The following is a 20096-nucleotide window of genomic DNA, read 5'->3' on the forward strand; positions in this document are numbered from 1 at the left end:
AGTTGTCCTCTGTTTGGATCAGTGCTTTTCATTAAAGATGTAATGTGTCTTTTATCAGCATACATTAAAATGTTATCAAGAACCCACACCGGAAACACAGCTGGCGAGCTGAAGTGCTCTCTGGCTTCTCTCAACAGCCTGTCTTTACAGCTTGAATTCACTTTTAGAATTTGACAGTACTGTGTCCCGAGGTTCAAGCATATCATGGCAGCCCCAGAATTCAGAAGGGCCTCTCCCTTAGAGGTGACTACAGCTACCTTTGATGAAAGGATTTGTTTTGTTGGGAACAAAGGCTTAGACTTGGTTATTGAGTATTAGAAACAGTGATTCTGGGTGTGGGGGTGAACATTTTTACTTAGAATGCTGAAGTTCTTATTTATATAATGATTCTCATGATAGAAACAATCCTAGGTGGTAGATCATTGGTGTCAAAGTTACTGAATGATTTCAAATATCACTGAGGAGGTCCAAGAGGAATACATTTCTAATAGCTAGTGTAGAATGATACATAGTTTTAGTTAACTTGATTGTTACCGATGTATATAAAGCTTAATGGTCAATACAAATTTGAACTGGGGCATTTCTCTTTATTCTTTCATGGAGACTGTACATGGTAATGTGGGCACTGGATTCAGGATCCCCAAACTTGACCTTGCCCTGTTTTTCCCCACTAATAAAAGGAAGCGATCATTTCAGACTTCATTTTTTGAGAGTTATTTTTTTTAGGGGAGGGGACAAGGGAAGGGCAGTAGAAGAGACAAAATTTATTGTATAAATGCTTTTGAAAAATGGAAACTTCCACACTTTTGCTGCGGCATTGCAAGTGATAAAAACAAATTCAAGCTGCTTGATCAGAAAAGAATACAAGAGTCTCGGTGGAATCCAAGGGCACGATGGAGCAAAGGACTGAACTGAAAAGATGGGAAATGGTCTGATTGGCTCATCTTGGGTGATGTGTCCACCCTTGAGCCAATCAGCTGTGTCTGGGAAATTGGGCATGAAGTCCACATGTTACCATCAGGGGCTCTTCCTCTCTGTGGGAAGAGTGACATTTAAGGGTGACGGGTTAAACTAGACAACCCCCCAACATGATCTCTTGCAAAAACCATGTTTAAATTTGCCAGCTGATTGTAATTAAAGCCTCTAATGGTGTGTGACCTTTAGGAATGTTACAAAATTTATCAAACTTGCAAATAAACTACGTTTTTCAGCCATTTTCATTCACAAGTTATACTGTGCTAACAATTTTTCTCCTTGGTGACTACTCTGTATCTCAAAGATCACTGCATTTCTAATGGTATTATATTATATTATATTATATTATATTATATTATATTATATTTTCACTTGAGAAGGAGAGAAAGAGAGAGTGAGTACACGCAGGGGCCAGGGGCAGAGGGAGAGAGAGTCCTAAGCAAACTCTGTGCTGAGCACAGACCTCAGTGCAGTGCTTGATCCCATAACCCTGAGATCACGACTTGAGTGGAAACCAAGAGTCAGGTGCTCAACCACCTGTGCCATCCAGGTGCCCCAAGTGGTATTATATGTTTTAAAGGGATGATTTCTCTTTCCTCTTACAGAATCCATCACCATTTTCAGAACTCTCTATAGTACTCTTTCCCGCCATATATAGTCCTATTCTTTCATGTAATTTTCCTTAAATTGCACTGGACTCCTTCCCTTGTCTTTCCTCATGCTGTTGTGTGTTGGAATTTTTTTTAAGACCAAAGAAATTTAACTTTCAAATTTAGAAAATATAGCTTTAATGTATCAGTAAATGATGTAGCATTTTTGAAAGGTCACATTTTTTATGGTTGGAAGGAAAATCGGAAATATTTGTGAGTCATTTTAGTTGTCTGAGTTTAATGCCAGTTTTTCTGTAAGGTTAGATGCTTAATTTAAATGCAGAGTATCACTTACTTCCATATGCCTGACTTTAATTTTTGCAACATGACCGAGTATAATAATACAGTCCTTTGGAGTAGAAATTTTCATGTGTGGTTGTGGGTGATAAGCTGTGGATACTTCTGATGGTCGTGGTGTTACCCGCAGACCACAGCTACCTTACATACAACACCATTGTCACCAGTTGAGATCGAGCTGTTGGTTCCACAGCCACCTATGGAAGGCAGGCGTTAGGGGTTCTCTCTCCAGCTCTGTCATTTATGAACAAGGTGACCCTGGGCTAGTTATGTCACCTGAGCTGCTGATCTTTAAAAACAATACTTAACATAGTTCCTGGAAAATAATCATTGCTCACAACGTGGTAATTACTATTAGTAAATGATGTGTTTCTTGCAAAATGTAACTTCGCCAACAGAATGTCCCTTCCTACTATATTTGCTGTCTGTATTGTTGCTTTGTAGAGGTCTCACTAAAACTTGGAGCTCCCAGGGGCTGTCCTGGGAAATTGTGGCAGTGAGGAGTGAGGCACTCCTGCAGATTTAGGAGTGGACGGATGGAGTAAGTGGCAAGATCCATAGCTTATTCAGGTAATACGGAATCGATTGAATTGGTTCAATTTCAAAAGCACTAAGAATTAAAAGACAAATTCCAATAAAATAAAGACAGTGGTGGGAGAGCATTTAAACTCAAATTCATATACATGAAGTGGAAGAAGGAAGCCGAGAGAACAAAGTAGAAGTTGACGTGAGAATTGCTGTTGCGTGTATTTTACCTTAGATCCTGGGACTCCTCTTTTTTTTTTTTTTTTTTTTTTAAGATTTAATTTATTTATTTGACAGACAGAGATCACAAGTAGGCAGAGAGGCAGACAGAGAGAGGGGGAAAGCTGGCTCCCTGCCGAGCAGAGAGCCTGAGCGGGGCTCGATCCCAGGACCCTGGGACCATGACCTGAGCTGAAGGCAGAGGCTTTAACCCACTGAGCCACCCAGGCGCCCCTGGGACTCCTCTTTTAATATCAATAAAAGAATACATTTTTTAAAAATTATTTTTAAGAATAGTAAAATAATCCTGCTTTGCCTCTTGTTGGCCCGGCCATTAGTAAGACATTTTATTTTCTCTTTTGGACTCTAGAATTAAAGAAAGAAAGCTGGAAAGGATCCAGAGAAGAGCAGTGGAAGGAGCCAAAGGATTATTAAAAATAAGACCCATGAGGAAAGGGTAAAGGAGTTGTGAATCTTTAGTTTGAAGAGATGTTCAAGAGGCCACTTAATAACTGTCTTCAAATATGTGAGGGGTTGGGAGGAGGGTGCCGAGCAGTTGTTCTTTCTCACTAAGAACTGAAGGGAAATGGTTCACAGAGACTTTGGTTAGATAAAAAGAAGTACTGCTTGGAAAGGGGAGAGTGAGGCGTGAACTCTGTGGTCACGCTAGCTGTTCTGCGCATCTTTGACGGGACGAGACAGCCCTGGTCCTTGGCGGGCTGTGGTGTGTCCCTGTGAGGTCGGCTATGTGCCTGGACAGAACATCTGTATAAACTTAAAATCTCATCCCTGAAAGTATCACTTTATGTGGTACTGTCTTGTATTTCTTGGTTCTTTCATGGATGTTAGTCCCTCTTTTTTGCTTCTTCAACTCCCTTCTTTCTTCAAATCGTACAGAACACAGAATGAATTCTTGTACCCACCGAAAGACACTCAGCAATTATCAGACTGTGGAGGCAGATTCCCCCCCACACACACAAGGCTGAATCAGCATAGTTGGAATCATCATCACCTCCAACAGAAGAAAATTCCATTTGAAAGTAGAAATTCCTTTCTGAGGGAGATTTTCACAGTTGTTAATGGGGAAAGACTCCAGATAAAATTTTGTGCCCCCGTAGAGTAGACTGGTTAAGTAACTATATTTCCTATCACGAAATATGGGAAAGGTTCTTTTTTCAAAAGGGAGGAGCTGCTGAGTTGGTAGAGTTTAAAAGCGAAGTAGTTTGAAACTCCTAAGCATATATAGTGGAATATGTAAGTGAGTGGTAACTAATTAACATATGCCAACCTAGGGGGGTAAAAATGGTGGAAGGGAGGAGCCGAGTGGTCATTTGGTTGACACTTCACTCAATCACAAACACTAAATTGGGACTGGTACAGAATTTTAAGTGCCTTTTTCTTGGGCCTTGCTGTTGTGATCTTTCTTTAGAACAGTTCTGATATACCCTTTGGAAGGCTGGCCTGTGTGGACGTTGTCTGTGCCAAATTACAACACAGAACAAGGGACTGTTCTGTTTCATTTACTGAGAATAGTGCTTAATAAGTACTATTTGACAACATGCTGAATTAAGGGAATGTTGTAAGGATGTTTCACAAAGGAAAGTGGGTAAAACATCTGATGTTTTCAAGTTCTATTTATATGTAACTTGATAGCAGTATAAAGCCTTGCTTAAAACTTTATTTTTAAAATTTTATTCAGTACATATGAATATGTACGCTGAGAGAAAATGATGTTATCTGGTCCCAGATATATACCACATCTTGATATAGTTGATGCTATTTCAGAATCCAATTTTTTGCCTTGTTGGTTTGAAATGTATCAGGCCTTGGTAATTTGATTTATATTAACCAGATTCATGCAATACTGATTTGTAACATGGGATACATTCACGATTATATCCTTTTCTCAAATTTGCCTTTGAGCTTATCCTAGTATATTATCTTCGTTTATAATCTTCAGTAACTATGTTTTTTTTCCCCTAAAAATGGAATCCCAAGTGGAAATTATACTGTTTAAAGGTTTACATATCTACATGTAGACGAATATAATAAAGGTCAGTGAGAGTTAATGTCAGAAGGGAAAAATAACTGTCAAAAATTTTTATAGTACTTCTATTTATATTTCAATGTCACAAGCTAAGTATTTAGCTCAAGTTTAATTTATTATAGATTTAAGCATATGAGAGTACTACCGTGGGACATTCAGACATTGTTCTACTTACAAATAAACATCTATAGTCAGTTACAACCTATGAAATCATTAACATGTACAATAGTGTAATTTGTAGCTTTTTTTCCTAGTTGTGCTTTTCACTTAAATACGCTTTAAAGAAAAGATTGGGTTTAGGAGAGCCTGGGTGGCTCAGTCAGTTTAGTGTCTGCCTTTGGCTCAGGTCATGATCTCAGGATCCTGGGATCCAGCCCCATATCAGGCTCCCTGCCCAGCAGGGAGTCTCCCTCTCCTACTCCCCTTTGCTCCTGCTCTTTCTCTCTGTATCTCAAAGAAATACATAAAATTTTTTTTAAAAATTCTGTCAAAAGAAAAGATAGGGATTAGATGATTCCCTAATGCCTTTTGCATTGAAGCCTTGAAGATTCTAGTCTTCACTGAAGTCGAGCTTGTGTGAGACCTATAATCTGTGTGAAGATATGGGTAAGAAACAATTTGTGTTAGATGGTTTTGGGTGATTATACCTGTAACCTTATGTTATTTTATTTATTTTATTTTTTTCTTAAAGATTTTATTTATTTATTAGAGAGCTCAAGAGGGTATATACATGAGAAGGGGGAGGGGCAGAGGGAGAAGCAGACTCCCCACTGAGCATGGACCCTGTCTCAGGGCTTAATCCCACCACCCCGCCCCGAGATCATGACCTGAGCCAAAGTCAGTTGCTCAACCTATTGAGCCACCCAGGTGCCCCACTTGTGACCTTATTTTAAAAAGATATTTATGTTTTGTCACTGGCAGGAGAACCCCAGGAAAAACCCGAATTTTTGCATATTCAGTTAATACCTGGCTTTCCTTTCTTTTACATACTTAGGAGCTAGTATAGTTCTAATGAGCAGAGCAAGTGCCAGAGTAAAAAAGGAAAGAGAGAAGGGTCTAAGGTATAAGGATAAGCAATAATTAACTAGTCTGAAGAGCTTCAATGCTAAAAAAAAGAGATGCAGTGTAAATTAGTACCTTACCTTTCATTTTATTAATATATAGCAATCATGTGGCATTTATGATTTATAGAATGCATTCATTGATGTTCTAATTCTGTCCTCACAATAATTTATGAAACAGGCACCATTCTTTGCATTTCCATTTGAAAACCACCTTCAGCGTAATTGTGAGTTAACGAGGATCGCATAGCTAGTGTGCCAGGATTCAGACTCTGTTTTCAGACTTCCAGACCAGTTATCTGTCTTTCTGTTTCACAGGGTTTATCTAAACTGGATTTGGTTTAAAACTACACTGAGATACACAGTGTAGGTGAACTATGGATGTGCTTATGTCAACTCTGAGCATCACGTTTGTGAAATAGGCAATGCAGTTTTCCTTCACATGGGGCATGATGGGATAGAGTGGTTGAAGACGAAATGAGCAAGCGGGCTGCTAGTCTTCAGTTGCCACCCGCTGACTGCGGACTTTGTGTACATTTCCTCAATTAGAAAGTGAAGGCAGGGGTACCTGGGTGGCTTAGTTGGTTAAGCAACAATGCCTTTGGCTCAGGTTGTGATCCCGGAGTCCAAGGATCCAGTCTTGCATCAGGCTCCCGGCTCTGCAGGGAGTCTACGCCTCCCTCTGACTCTTCCCCTCTCATGCTCTCTCTCTCAGTCAAATAAGTAAATAAAATCTTTTTAAGAAAAGAAAAGAGAAGAAAAGAAAGGCAGTTGGCCACTAGGTTCTCCAGACTCCTTTCTAGTTCTAAAATTCTCTAATTCCAAATTTAATGATTACTCTTCCATTCAGAATTGTTTAAAAAAATTACTTGCCTCACATGATTAGCCCACACTTTTGCATTAAGTCTCTCCTAACAGTCTATGCCAGGAATTGATAAACTTTGGATTTTGGGTAGTGTAGCAGCAGTCTCGTTGTGGTGACTCTGAGAAGACTTTTCGTATACCAAATTCTGTTCTAGTGTCACATGGTGAGAACACTCATCCTGAATTTGAAGAGTGGAAAATGACAACAGAATGCTAGTTACACAGGAGCTCATTCAGCAAATGTAAATTGAGCAGAAGTACTAAGTCCTTGGGTTGCCAAGACTTTGAACTCCCAGCTTAGCAAGAAGGCAGACGCACAAATGTGAAATCTCAGTGTAATTAGAAGGACGATGGGATGCCTGGTGGCTCAGTCACCTAAGTATCTGCCTTCAGCTCAGGTCATGATCCCTGGGTCCTGGGATCAAGTCCTGCAGCAGGCTCCCGGCTCAGCACGGAGCTTTTCCCTCTCTGTCTGTCCCTCCCCCCCATTTGTGCGCTGGCTTGCTTGCTCTCTAAGTAAGTAAGTAAATAAATAAATAAAATATTAAAAACAAAAAGTCCCGGGAAAGATGTCTACAGAGTGGCAAAAGAGTAAAAGAAACAGTGGCATCTGTGGAGTGGAAAATAGAAGAGACGCACCAACCAAGACTTCACCAAGAAAGGGGTTTTACCAGAAAGGATCTTAGACTTATCTTAGATAAAAGGAGGCATGTGCTGAGAAGAAGCTGTACAGAGACTGCTGTGGAGAATCTTTGGTAGTTCTGTTTGTGTCACGTGTGAGGGGAAGATGACATGCTGAAGAGGTAGTCTTAGCGAGCTTGGGAAAGTCTTAGACTTGAGACTATCCTAGGAATTAAGGAGACATTTTAAGGAAGTAAGGAAAAGTGGACTCTTACAAAGACGAGAGAGGAGGCAGTGTTAGACTCTGAAATTTCTAGTTTGCACATTGTGGGGGAAGGGCATTCTAGGCAACAAGATAAGTGTGAGGAAAAATCCATGGAGACCCAAGATAGCACATGGGCCCTTCTGTGACCCTTACATACCTCAGACTTTCCCAGTGTAATTGCTGTGGAAGCTCAGGAAGGGTTTCATACTATATCCCATGGAGTTTGGGTTTTTTTCTCTGAGCAGTGGAGAACCCTGAAAGGTTTCCAAGCAGAGTAATAGTGATAGTAGATTTGCTTTTGGAAGACTAATGGCAGCAGAATGGAAGCTAGATGAGAGGGCTCAGAATCTTGACAGAGACTCTCCCAGTATTCCTACTGAAGGCTGTGGGAGCGTATGTGAAGCCAAGAGCAGAAGGGTTGTAGTAGATAGAGAAGGGGGTAGAACGGAGAGCGACTCAGTTCCAGTAATGACGACAATAGCATTAGCTGAGATTTACTGAGTATACCAGATGTCTGCTTTAAGTTCTTGATAGTTACTAACTCATTTAATCCTCACAACAGCCCTGTGAAGTAGGCACTAGTACTGTTGTTATCTGCATTTTACAGATGAGAGAACTGAAGCACAGAGATACTAAATAACTTGGCAAGTTACACAGCCTGTGTGTGGCAGTTTGGGAGTGTGAGCTATGGCTGGCTGTGTCTAGAGCCCACACTTGGAGTTACTGCCTTCTCTCGCATTCTGTTACTGAATCAGTAAGCGTGTCTAAGATGTGGGGAGGAGTTAGATGTAGGTGACGAGAGGAGGAGAGTCATTGATGTGGATGCTTGATTGACAAAGAGGGTACAGATGCCACTTACAGAGATAGGAGGAGCAGGGAGGGGCACTAGGAGGAATTATAATTTGGGGATCATATCAAGTTTCGAGGTTCTTTTGGGACATTCAGCTGTTGATGTCCAGAATGCAACAGGATATACCCCTGACCCTTGAACGGTGTGGAGCTTCAGGGTACCGATCCCCTGTGCAGTCAGAATACCTCATAGAGCATTTGACTCCTCAAAAACTTAACTACTAATAGTCCACTATTGACTGGAAGCCTTACCAATAACATAAATAGTTGACTGACACATATTTTATATGTTAAATGTATTATTTTCTGTATTTTTATAATAAAGTAACCTAAAGAAAAGCAAATGTTACTAAGAAAATCTAAGGGAAGTACATTTACACCACTCTAAGGAATCCCTGTACATGTGGACCTGTACTGTTCAAATCCATGTTGTCCAAGGGTCAGCATCTGGACCGGGAACTCAGGATCGGTCTCTGCTTGGCGGTGATGTGTAACTCTAAGTACAGTTGCTATCAGGACAGACTAGTCCCACTGGCCCTGTATCGGAAGGACTGGGTAGAACTTTATGCCCTTCCTCTGCGTGGGTACGTGCAGCACAAATGCTAGGGAGGGAATTCTGGGCATCAGCATGAGTGGGAAGAGTCTAAGGAACCCCAGGGCTGCCAGATTTTCTGTAATGAAGACAGCTCCACACCACATAACATGCATGTTTATGAAACCAGGGTGATTAAAATCTAGCAGTTCTCTTGTATCCAGCTCTGGATTCCATCTTTACAGTTAAAGGAGAAATGTTCTTTACAAGCCTTTTTCCAAGAGTGTGTGGCTTCCTGGTGATCCTTCGAATGGTTGAGCAAGTTCATGGGTTTAATCCCAGCCAGGTTTATGGGATCAGGAATATGGAATCCAAAGAGCAGAGGAATCAGTGGGAGCCAGTGTCCACGGGGAGTAGGACTCATCATTCTGGGAGGTAGAGATGCCCAGGGGTTTTAACGGAAGTACGTGTTTTCTCTCATGTCAGTGGCGAGCATTTCCTTTAAAAAACAAACAAACAAAAAACAAAAATAAAACAAACAAAAAAAACCCCAAAACTCCCTGTTTTCTTTCCTCCTCTAATCTAAGGTTTAAAAATACAACCAAAGGAACGTAGGAAAGAAATTTTGAGAACTAAGCATCATATATAGAGTAATAACTTTGAGACAATTTAAAGCGTTGACAGTTATATTCAGTTAACTTTAAAAAGCCTAGTGAAATTGTTGGAAATTACTTAAAATTCTGTTCTTAAGTATAGACTAATAGGTTTTTTGCTACATTGATTTTTCAATGATATTTATCTGATTGTACGATTCTACTTACCATGAGTCTGAGTGAGCTATATTCCTTCAGCCTCCCTGAGTTGTTACAAATAAAGCAGAATCACACTCCTCTTGGTCAAGGTAGCGACTGTTTTCATACCCCAATATCTCAAAGTATAAGTTGATTTTGATTGCTTTTAGCTATCTTCGGAATTTTTTTTTTTTTAAAGATTTTATTTATTTATTTGACAGACAGAGATCACAAGTAGGCAGAGAGGCAGGCAGAGAGAGAGAGAGAGAGGAGGAAGCAGACTCCCTGCTGAGCAGAGAGCCCGATGCGGGACTCGATCCCAGGACCCTGAGATCATGACCTGAGCCGAAGGCAGCGGCTTAACCCACTGAGCCCCCCAGGCGCCCTCTTCGGAATTTTTAAAAAAAAGATTTTATTATTTGAGAGAGAGAGAGCACAAGCAGGGTGAATGTAGAGGGAGAAGCAGACTCCTGCTGAGCAGGGAGCCTGGGCGGGGGTTGATCTCAGGACCCTGGGATCATGACCCTAGCCGAAGGCAGGCATCTCTACCCCTGATACCCTTGACTTAAGTTCCGTATGTGCTTTCTACTAGAATAACTGGCTGCTTTTCTGTCTTACCTTCTGTGGTAGACCAGATTCTAAGATGGCCCCTTGATCTCCATGGCCTGGTGTTACCAGATTATGTCGTGGTATATGGCACAGAGCATTTTGCAGACATAATTGAGTCCCCAATCAGTGAACTTTAAGATAGATTATCCTTGGAGAACACAACCCAGTCAGACAAGTCTTTCAAAACTGAGCTTCTCTGGCCAGTTACAGAGGTGAGGTCAAATACGCTCAAAGCAGGAGAGGGATTCAAGCTGAACCAGGTTCTCCATTGCTCAGAGAAGGAGGGCGTCACCAAGTAAGGAGGACCTGCGTGTGCTCTTTAGGAATTGAGGTCAGTCTCCAGTCAATAGCCAGCAAGGAAATGACTTCAGCTTTACAACTGCAACTGAATTCTACCAACACATGAGTGAACTTAGATGGGGACCCTGAGCTCCAGATGAGAACCTGGACAGCCAGGAGCTTGATTTCAGCCCAAACAGAGAACCTGGCCATGCGTGCCAGATGTCTGTGCTATATTTAAGCTGCTAAGTTTGTGGTAATTTGTTATGTAGCAAGAGAAAACTAATATACTGTCCCTTGCTCCATTTCTCTCTACGAATGCTGATCATTGGTCTTCAGAGTTGCAGTGTTAGTATCTCTTAGGCTTGTGGTGTATGTTTTCCATTTGTTGCCTTAGCCGCTATTGCATTGAACTAAGGGGATTCCAGTCTTTTTTCTCCTCTTCTCTTCTAAAACCCTGAGCCCAAAGGCACTTGAGTGACTCAGTCAGTTAAGCATCAGACTCTTGGTTTCAGCTCAGGTCATGATCTCAGGGTTGTGGGATCGAGCCTGTACATGGGGCTCCACACTCAGTGCTGAGTTCTAGTTCTCTCTCTTTCCCTCTGCCCACCCCCCCTGCTCATGTGAGTGTACTCACTCTCTCTAAAAGATAAGTAAATTAAAAAAAAAATTTTTTTAAGATCTTTATCTATTTGAGGGAGAGAGTGAGCAAGAGAGAGAGAGGACACAAGCAGGGGGAGCAGGAGGCAGAGGCAGAGGGAGAAGCAGGCTCCCCACTAGGCAGGGAACCTGATGCAGGGCTCGGTCCTGGGACCCTGGGATCATGACCTGAGCCAAAGGCAGACGCTTAACTGACTGAGCCACCCAGGCACCCCAATAAATTTTATCTTAAATAAAATAAAATAAAACCCTGAGCTCAATCTTACTGGTTCTGTCTTACTCTGGTTTTTGGTATAGGTTTCATCCTGTGGGGTTAGAAAGGGAAGGTCTTAATTTCTCCATGTTGATACTGTTCAAGTGTCATCCTTAAAGATTTGATTCCTTTTCACTCTGTGATTTAATTCTTGGTGATGTTGTATCGTACGGCAGCTGTTTCTCACATTATCCACTGGACTGGGTCTGCTGTTCCCATTTCGTGGATAGAGAACAAGCGGAAGAGTGGTACGTGGCTATCGCATCAGCAAGGTGGGATGGGGACCGAGAACAGGAAGAGATGTGTGGGATGTGCTGGTGGGTGTTCAGAGTACCCAGCAACGAGGAACAGTTGAGCGATCGTGGACGTTGACGTCCCGCTAGGGAAATCTGTAAGCATGCCAAGAAGAAAGTATCTTAATGTGACTGTCTCACTTCAGGGGAAAAGAAGGCCTTCTGTGTGCGTAATTGTTCTATTTTCGTTTCCTTGGATTTATTTGGACCCTCTATCTAGTATTTCTCTTGGATCCAGAAAAAAACATGCTGAAATGGAAGGAGATAGTCTCTCTTCCTACTAAGTAATGAAATAACATCCTGGACACTGGATGGTCTACTGAGTAATTTATAAAGTGATAGATTTCTTGATTTCTTAGATCTGGAGAGGAGAAAGGGATGGTGTAGAAAGCTTTTTGTCTTGGTTTTTAATGTATCCACGTTATTCAGGTAAACTTCTTTAATTAGGTTTGCCCTTGTCTGGAAAAAAAATCCCATATTTTATAGATGCTTAAATAGATTGTAATTTTCAGTATATCTGGGCAAGATTAGAATACTTTGAACCATTTGGTTACGTTCATATAGTGACTCACTATCAGACCTTGGATGGGGACACCCCCCCCCGACATTTATTGAGTCGGGCTGTGAATGTCAATGTCTGTGAAAAATTTTCAAATGTCATTTAAATTTCACCTAATTTAAGTTTTGCAAATATAGAGCTTTTATCTGTAATTGCCAATGTAATTTTAGTCCACTAAAATAGATTTTTCGTTTGTTTTGTTCAAGATTTTATTTATTTATTTGACACAGAGAGAGACATTGGGAGAGGGAACACAAGCAAGGGGGACTGGGAGAAGGAGAAGCAGGCTTCCTACCGAGCAGGGAACCCGATACGGGCTGGATCCCAGGACCCTGGAATCATGACCTGAGCCAGAGGCAGACGCTTAATGACGGAGTCACTCAGGCGCCCCTAAAATAGAGTTTTTATTTTAAAAAGTATATGTATACATAATCCACTTGAGAACTCTTGAAACTGTACCTTGCCTCTGCTGAAGCCAGTTAATATTTCCATGTCTCAGATTATGCATTTAGGAGATGTTGTATACAGAGGATTCAATGTCAAGATGGTTTTCTTTGTTACATTTTGCCTTGGAAAATTGTATTAATAATTTATCTGTAAGCAGGAGAGTTGGTTAGGAGTTGTAAGTAACCACAGTACCAATTTAATTGATGATGTCTTCCAGTCTGTAAACTACTGGTGTTATGGGTTTGGGTTTTTTATTTTGATTTTTGGAAAGAACAGGTAGTTTTTTATTTTGTTTTCCAATTCTGTTTTGAGAAGTTGTTACTTATCATACACGCTTTGCATTTCCTTTAGGCCTATTATATCTCTATAGACATGTCTATAAAATTTGCTGATCTGATTTTTCTTAAGTTTTTTGTTTATTTCTGGTATTTTAGTATACGATGTTTTTTCATATTCAAGTTCTTTATTGTATGTATTTTAAAATTATAGAGGCAAAGTGTTGTCTGGCTTTTTGCCTTTAGGGCAACCTACTTGGAAAAATTAAAAACTCAGGTGTTATTTGGTGTTTGCATTTATCTTACTAACCCTCTTTCATGTGTACAGAGAATATTAAAATTCATTGTTTTTGTGTGTTGGTACTAGAAACACGAGATTTTCAGCAGTGGTATATGTGTGTGTCTTTGTTTCTTTTTTCTCAAAATTTGGTTTTGTTTTTAAGGCTATGCAGGATTTTTAGAAATCTGCTTAATAGAAGAAAATTCTAAAAATTGTCAAATACATAATTTAAGTATTTTTCTTAAGAATATATCTTCTGGACTTCGATGGCAGTGAATCATTTGTAAATTTGATTCTTTAGTATTTTATATTTTGTTTGTCACATAATAAAGTTCAAGGGGATCTAGATCAAAGTTGAAACTAAAAATGACAATGAAAATCCCTTAAGTTGACCTCTGGCTCAGTTTATCCTCTTGAAATAAAATTGTTGGCTTTAACATGACTTTATACTTGGTGAATATTTTCCTTTTATTTTACTGAAGTAGAAGTGAAAGGTAAAGTGCAAATCATTGCACATTTTAGAGTATTTTCTCGTTGGACACTAAAAATTACTCTATTATGTACCTGATTCAGTCTAAGGGAAGAGAACACTTACTGAAGAAGAAAATAAAACCAAAGTCCTGTTTTTCATGAGCCTTTAATCTACAAACTACTATCCTGAGTTCCTTATATTTATTCTCATTCAGTCATTACAACTTACTTGCAGTATTATTACTATATATTAAGTGTGAGAACATCCTCGCCCAAAGAAATTAAGTAATTTGCTCCTGGTCGTACAGTTAAGAAGTATTAGAACCGCGATTACCTAACTCTGGCTCCAGATTGTTATTTCCAACATTTCACACTGCCTCCCACCAAACTTATGGAGTCATTATATAGTCATTTGAATAAGTGGAAACCGAGAGCATGGGGACAGGGGGTAGGGAGAGCCTAGATACGTGCCTGGTGATCTGACCTTTGCCCCTCTCTGGTAGCATGATGCCTGGGAAGAGTCTGAAACAAGGCCTGCCTGCTTCTCTGGTTCTCTCAGTCGTTCCCGGTCTCCGAGGGCTTATGTGTGTGCCCGTCTCACAAACAGTGTGATAAGTACATACTTCACACTGACGGAACGCATCGTCTTAAGGGCACTGCCCAACTCCGGAGGACACACTGCAAGTGTCTCACTGAGAGAGGAATGTCTGTCACTGCCCTTTATGGATTGCCAAAGAGTAGTTTTCCTGTGTCAGCTTTCCGATAATAAATCTGAGTCCCCTTCCTCACCTGCCAGAAATGTGATTCCGTGGTATTTATCGGGTACCATGCTAGATTTCATATTATTTTAAATGTTTGTAGAAATACTGATACTACTGTCGCTCACCTGTTTTTCCAAAAAGCACTTGGCATAGAATTCTTATCTTTTAAATATTAGGTTCAGTTCACTATTTCAGAGCATAACATTTCAGATTTGACTTAAGTAGGCATACTTCTGTTTTGTACAGCAGGGATCTATTATTCCTGGTCAGTCTGTTGACAAAGGAGTCTTTTGTCCAAGGGTTCCTTTGAAAAGAGGTAATAATATATCCCTAATCTCTCTCTCTCTCATTTTAAGCATCTTTCTCTTTTGTTACATGCATTCTTTCTTGCTTAAATTTCACTGTGAAGGTCTTTGACGACATTACCACTTAGTACTTTGTCTAAAGTAATCTCGAGTTCCTTTTCTTCCTGTTGCGATTTCACAGTAAACCATTGAACATAAAAATACAATACTTTCACATGCTTAGAACCCAAGACTACAGTCTTGGGGCCTTTGAGTAGCATATTCATCTCAAGAAGTGATCTTAGGCAATGTGGATTTCTAGATGTTTGTTTCTTTAGGGTAGAAAGAGATCAATAGGAGATACTGGGGAAAAAAATAGCTTTTTTTAAATACTCTTGCCTCAAAGGGTTTAAATGTTAACTAAGGTCGGCTTGCTTGATGTGTACTTAGATGACTTTGATGTGAATGCTCACCGATTTCTACCTAAGATTGTTCATTCATCAAGCATTTATCACACACCTGGTCTGTGCCCAGCAGTCCACTGGCATGAATGCAAACATGATCTAGTTGGGGAGACAGGAAGGTTCCTAGACATTCCATGCATAGCACTCAGGTGAAGATAGGTGCCGTGGGGATTTATTTATTTTTTTTTTAAAAAGCAAGCTCTGGTCAGTTTTATTAAAGAAAAATTTTGTGTGTTTACTTCTCACTGGCATGTGTCTAATGATTACAGAATTACGTGGATCAGTGATAGCCAGTGTGCATGCTCTGTAGTATTTCCCACACGCTATGCCCAATTCAGTATTATTGCCACTGCAGTGATGGCCATCATTTGGGCCAACATGGTGTAGTATTCTATTTCAGACTTCTAAAGTCTGTGCGGTTGTTGGCGAGGATGACCAGTTTCACTTTGCCATGTCTGATCATTTTCAGAGTCTGCTTGTATCCCAGCATGTATTTTCCACTTTTTCTAAGAGTTTGCTTAGAGTTGACCCACTCCAATGACTTTTTCATCTTCCTTGTGGCCACCATCTTCCTGCCTTAGGTTCAGGGCGGCACCAACCGAGAGCAGCCTCCGAGATGGCCGGGAGTGAGGAAGGAAAGACCCGCTGTGGGGATTTAAGGACTTCCTTACCATTTGTTTTATCTCTCTAAACTTTTGATACTTTTAGTCAGTAAACGTCTTGGAAACCAGTTTTAGATTAGTCAACCTGCTATGACAGCACATACTTGTTTTAACTTAATCAGACTATTTTCCAAAAATAGAAATATCCTGGAGGCTTCAAAGGAAAGAAAACATCCCTGATTGAGTTGGCATATTATTATGGATTCTGCTTCAAAGAATTAAATTGCTTTCTTTTACATTCATACACATTTTCAGAATACAGGCAGCCATGAAGCGTGGAGACTGGAATTTCTGTGCTGTAGCCAAAGTGAGATGCAAGGGGAATGGTTGAGAGTTGGTTCCTGAATCTTTATTCTTTTTTTTTTTTTTTTTAAGATTTTATTTATTTATTTGACAGAGATCACAATTAGGCAGAGAGGCAGGCAGAGAGAGAGGAGGGGGAGCAGGCTCCTCGCTGAGCAGAGAGCCTGATGCGGGGCTCGATCCCAGGACCCTGGGATCATGACCTGAGCGGAAGGCAGAGACTTGAACCCACTGACCCACCCAGGTGCCCCTGCATCTTTATTCTTAATATGGGTCAAATGGATGCATAACTGGTAAGCTTGTGGAATGACTTCCTTTCTATGGTACCCTGCATGTGTCATCACTGAGGTACTTAATGCTGACATTAGTTCTCCTATTGATGGTAAATTCTAGGAAAGTTGTTTCATCTGTACTCCTCATAACATTTTCTGACCATTAATCTAAAAACATCATTTTCTCTCTTGATATCACCCCATCAAATCCATAAGCCTGATTTGGTTTCATAAATAATTTGGAGCCAAAGTTCATCATAGGCATCGATTTAATCATCCAGATGGGAGCTAACATATAATTCCTATCTGTAATTAGATACAAATGAAGAGTTCTGTTAAATGCATGATAATGTTTTTAGTGACTTTTGAGTAATATTCTGGTCTTTATGAAGTAAACTTGGGTTGGTAATAGAACCTCTACAATCACAGACTAGTTGGGAAGCTTGAGAGAAATTCTCAGAAGCATAATATTGAGGAATGCTATTCCTCTCAGTTCTGTGGCATTATTTTGAAGTAAAAACAAAACAAAACAAAACAAAAACCTATCAGACATTGCTCAGATTTTAAAACCAGGAGCCAGGCTTAGACAGTACTTCCTTATATAGGCACCTTTAGTACTACTGTTTTTTGTTTTTTTTCTTTTTTCTTTAAAGATTTTATTTATTTATTTGAGAGAGAGACAGTGAGAGAGAGCATGGCGAGGAGAAGGTCAGACGGAGAAGCAGACTCCCTGTGGAGCTGGGAGCTCTATGCGGGACTTGATCCCAGAACTCCGGGATCATGACCTGAGCCGAAGGCAGTCGTCCAACCAACTGAACCACCCAGGCGTCCCTTGTTTTTTTTTTTTAAATCAAAAATTCTTTTCCTTTTTGAACCTAGTTCATATATTTTGATTGAATACGGCAGGCACCATGATTCTTACTTTATTCTATATTCCTGTTTCATGTTAGCCTTGAGTTTGGCTGAAGTCACGGAGACCCAAAGACAAAAAGACCACAGGTTGGCATGTTGCCCAAGGTGGCAGAGACCAGGTTTTTTTTTCAGTGGTTGCTATGTCATGGACTCAATTCTGGTCCTGAGTTCCCCCCAAGTCCAAGATGGTCACTACCCTTCCAGTTCCAGTAATCACATCCACACTCCATCTATCAGGAAGAATAAAGATGGAAAAGAAGGGCACACCTCTCCCAACCATCCATCTTGGTTGCCACTTATGTTCAGTGTTGTGTTGGAGACTCTAGCTGGGGGCATTAAGGCAAGAAAAACAAGCAGACAAAAAAATTTTGCATCCAGACTGGAGAGGAAGAAGTAAAACTTTTTCTATTTGTAGATGACATGAACTTGTACATAGAAAACCCTAAGGAATCTACAAGAAAATAAGCCAAAACTGTTAAAATGACGAACGGGTTCCGTACCATTTCAGGTTATGAAAGCTCAATATACAAAAATCAGTTGTGCTTCTCTACACTAGCAATAAGCACTCCAAAAAATAAAATTTAAAAACAGTTCTATTGGTAATACCGTCAAAAGGAATAAAATGCTTAGGAATAAATTTAACAAAAGAAGTGCAAGCCATACACACTGAAAACTACAAAACTTCATTGAAATAAAGATCTAACTCAATGCAAAGACATTCCATGTTCATGGATCAGAAGAGTTAATATTGTTAAAGTATCAGTCCTCCCCAGTTTGATGTATAGGTTGAACATAGTCACTGTCAATAACCTAGCTTGCTTTTGGGGGTGGGGGCAGAAATTAACAAGCTGATCCATAAAGCTCATACAGAAATTTAAGAGACCCAGAAAAACCACAACAGTCTTGAAGAACAAAGTTGGAAGGCTCACATTCCAGTTCAGAACTTAACTACAAAGTTACAGGAATTCAGACATTGTGGTATTGGCATAAGGAGAGAACTATCCATACATGTAAGGTGAAATAAACCCTTATATTTGAAATAAACCCTTATACTTACTATGAATGGACTTTTGAATGGACAGAGACAGTTCAGCTGGTGCTCACACAGCTGGATATCCACATTCAGAGGCATGAAGCTGGACCATTAACTCAAAAATGGTCACAAACCTAAATGTAAGAAATAAAAACTCTAAAATGTATACATAAATCCTTGTGACACTAGGTTAGGCAATAGGTTTTTACGTATGACACCAAAAACACGAATGACAAAAAATAAATTTGACTTCAAAATTAAAAATTTTGTGATTCGAAGGACACTATGAAGAAAGTGAAAGGACAGTCCCTGTAATGAAAGAAGATGTTTGAAAATCATATATCTGATCGGGACCTTGTATTCAGAATATACAGAAAACTCCTGCGAAAGACAAATAACCAGATCTACGCAAAGGATCCGAATAAACATTTCTTCCAAAAAGATATAGGAATGGCCAGTAAGCACATGAAAAAAGACTCGGCATCACTTAGCATTTCATAAGTACAAATCAAAACTGAAGTAAGGCATACTTCACACCCATTAAGATAACTGTAATTAAAAAGATGGGTAATAAGTGTTGGAGAGGAGGTGGAAAATTGGAACCCTCATTCATTCCTGGTGGGAATGTAAAACGGTGCAGCCAGTTTGGAAACCATCTGAGAGTTCTCAGAAAGTTAAACCATGTGACCCAAGTTCCACCCCTAGGTATATTTCCAAGAGAAATGAAAACAAATGTCCACAGAAAAACTTGTAGAGCAGTATGGTATAACTACCAAACCTGTAAATAGCCCAAATGTCCATCCTCTGCTGTATGGGTAAATAAAACATGGTGTATCCATACACTCAAATGTTATTTGGCCAAAAAGGAATTAAGTGCTAATCTACACTACAACATAGATGAACCTTGAAAACATTATGCTAAGAAGCCGGGCACAAAAGGTCACATATTTCATAATTCCATTTATATGAAATGTCCAGAATGGGCAAGTTTATAGATTCAGGGAGTAGATTAGTGGTTGCCTCAGGCTGGGGTGAGAAGTAGGGTGAGGACTGTTAATGGGTATGAGGTCTCTTTGGGATGATGGGAATGTTCTATAATTAGACTGTGGTGTTTGCACAACTCTGTGACTATACTAACACTGTTGAAGTGTAAATATCAATCAGTGAATTTTCTGGTATATGAAAGATGTTTTTAAAAAGTAAGTCTTGGAAGAGGCACATAATGATTTCTACTATATCCTTTTGGCTCTACGTGGGGGTAGGAACAGTGAAGGTGGAAATGGTATTCTATATTCTGGGCATCCATGTGCTCAACTAACCTAAAGGGGACTATGACTTGAGGACAAGGAGTGAGTGAGATTCGGCTGGACATCTTGTAATTTCTACCATCTTCTAGTTGAAGGTGAACCATCACAAAACTGCTGCAAGTTATTGTTGTTAAGTCAACAGTCATTTTTGAGGAAGAGCTTCCTAGTAGCTTGAAATAATACCCTCATTTTTTAAAAAAGCTTTAAATACAGAGAGGTTTGAGAAAATAGAATTGCCCTTACTCTTTATTGCAATGTTGAAGACCAAAAAAAAAA

At 39.9% G+C, this 20096-nt stretch overlaps 1 protein-coding gene and 1 pseudogene across 2 annotated transcripts in view; one reads left to right on the forward strand and one right to left on the reverse strand.

The window, feature by feature from the left end:
- The window catches only part of LOC131811744 (large ribosomal subunit protein eL30-like), a 63844-nt pseudogene extending 47945 nt beyond the window's left edge, over window positions 1-15899 (reverse strand).
- The window catches only part of GAREM1 (GRB2 associated regulator of MAPK1 subtype 1), a 205831-nt gene that overhangs the window by 48567 nt on the left and 137168 nt on the right, over window positions 1-20096 (forward strand). The window lies entirely within an intron of this gene.

This window comes from Mustela lutreola, chromosome 11 (assembly GCF_030435805.1).
Source record: "Mustela lutreola isolate mMusLut2 chromosome 11, mMusLut2.pri, whole genome shotgun sequence".
In the NCBI taxonomy this organism is placed as follows: Eukaryota; Metazoa; Chordata; class Mammalia; order Carnivora; family Mustelidae; genus Mustela; species Mustela lutreola.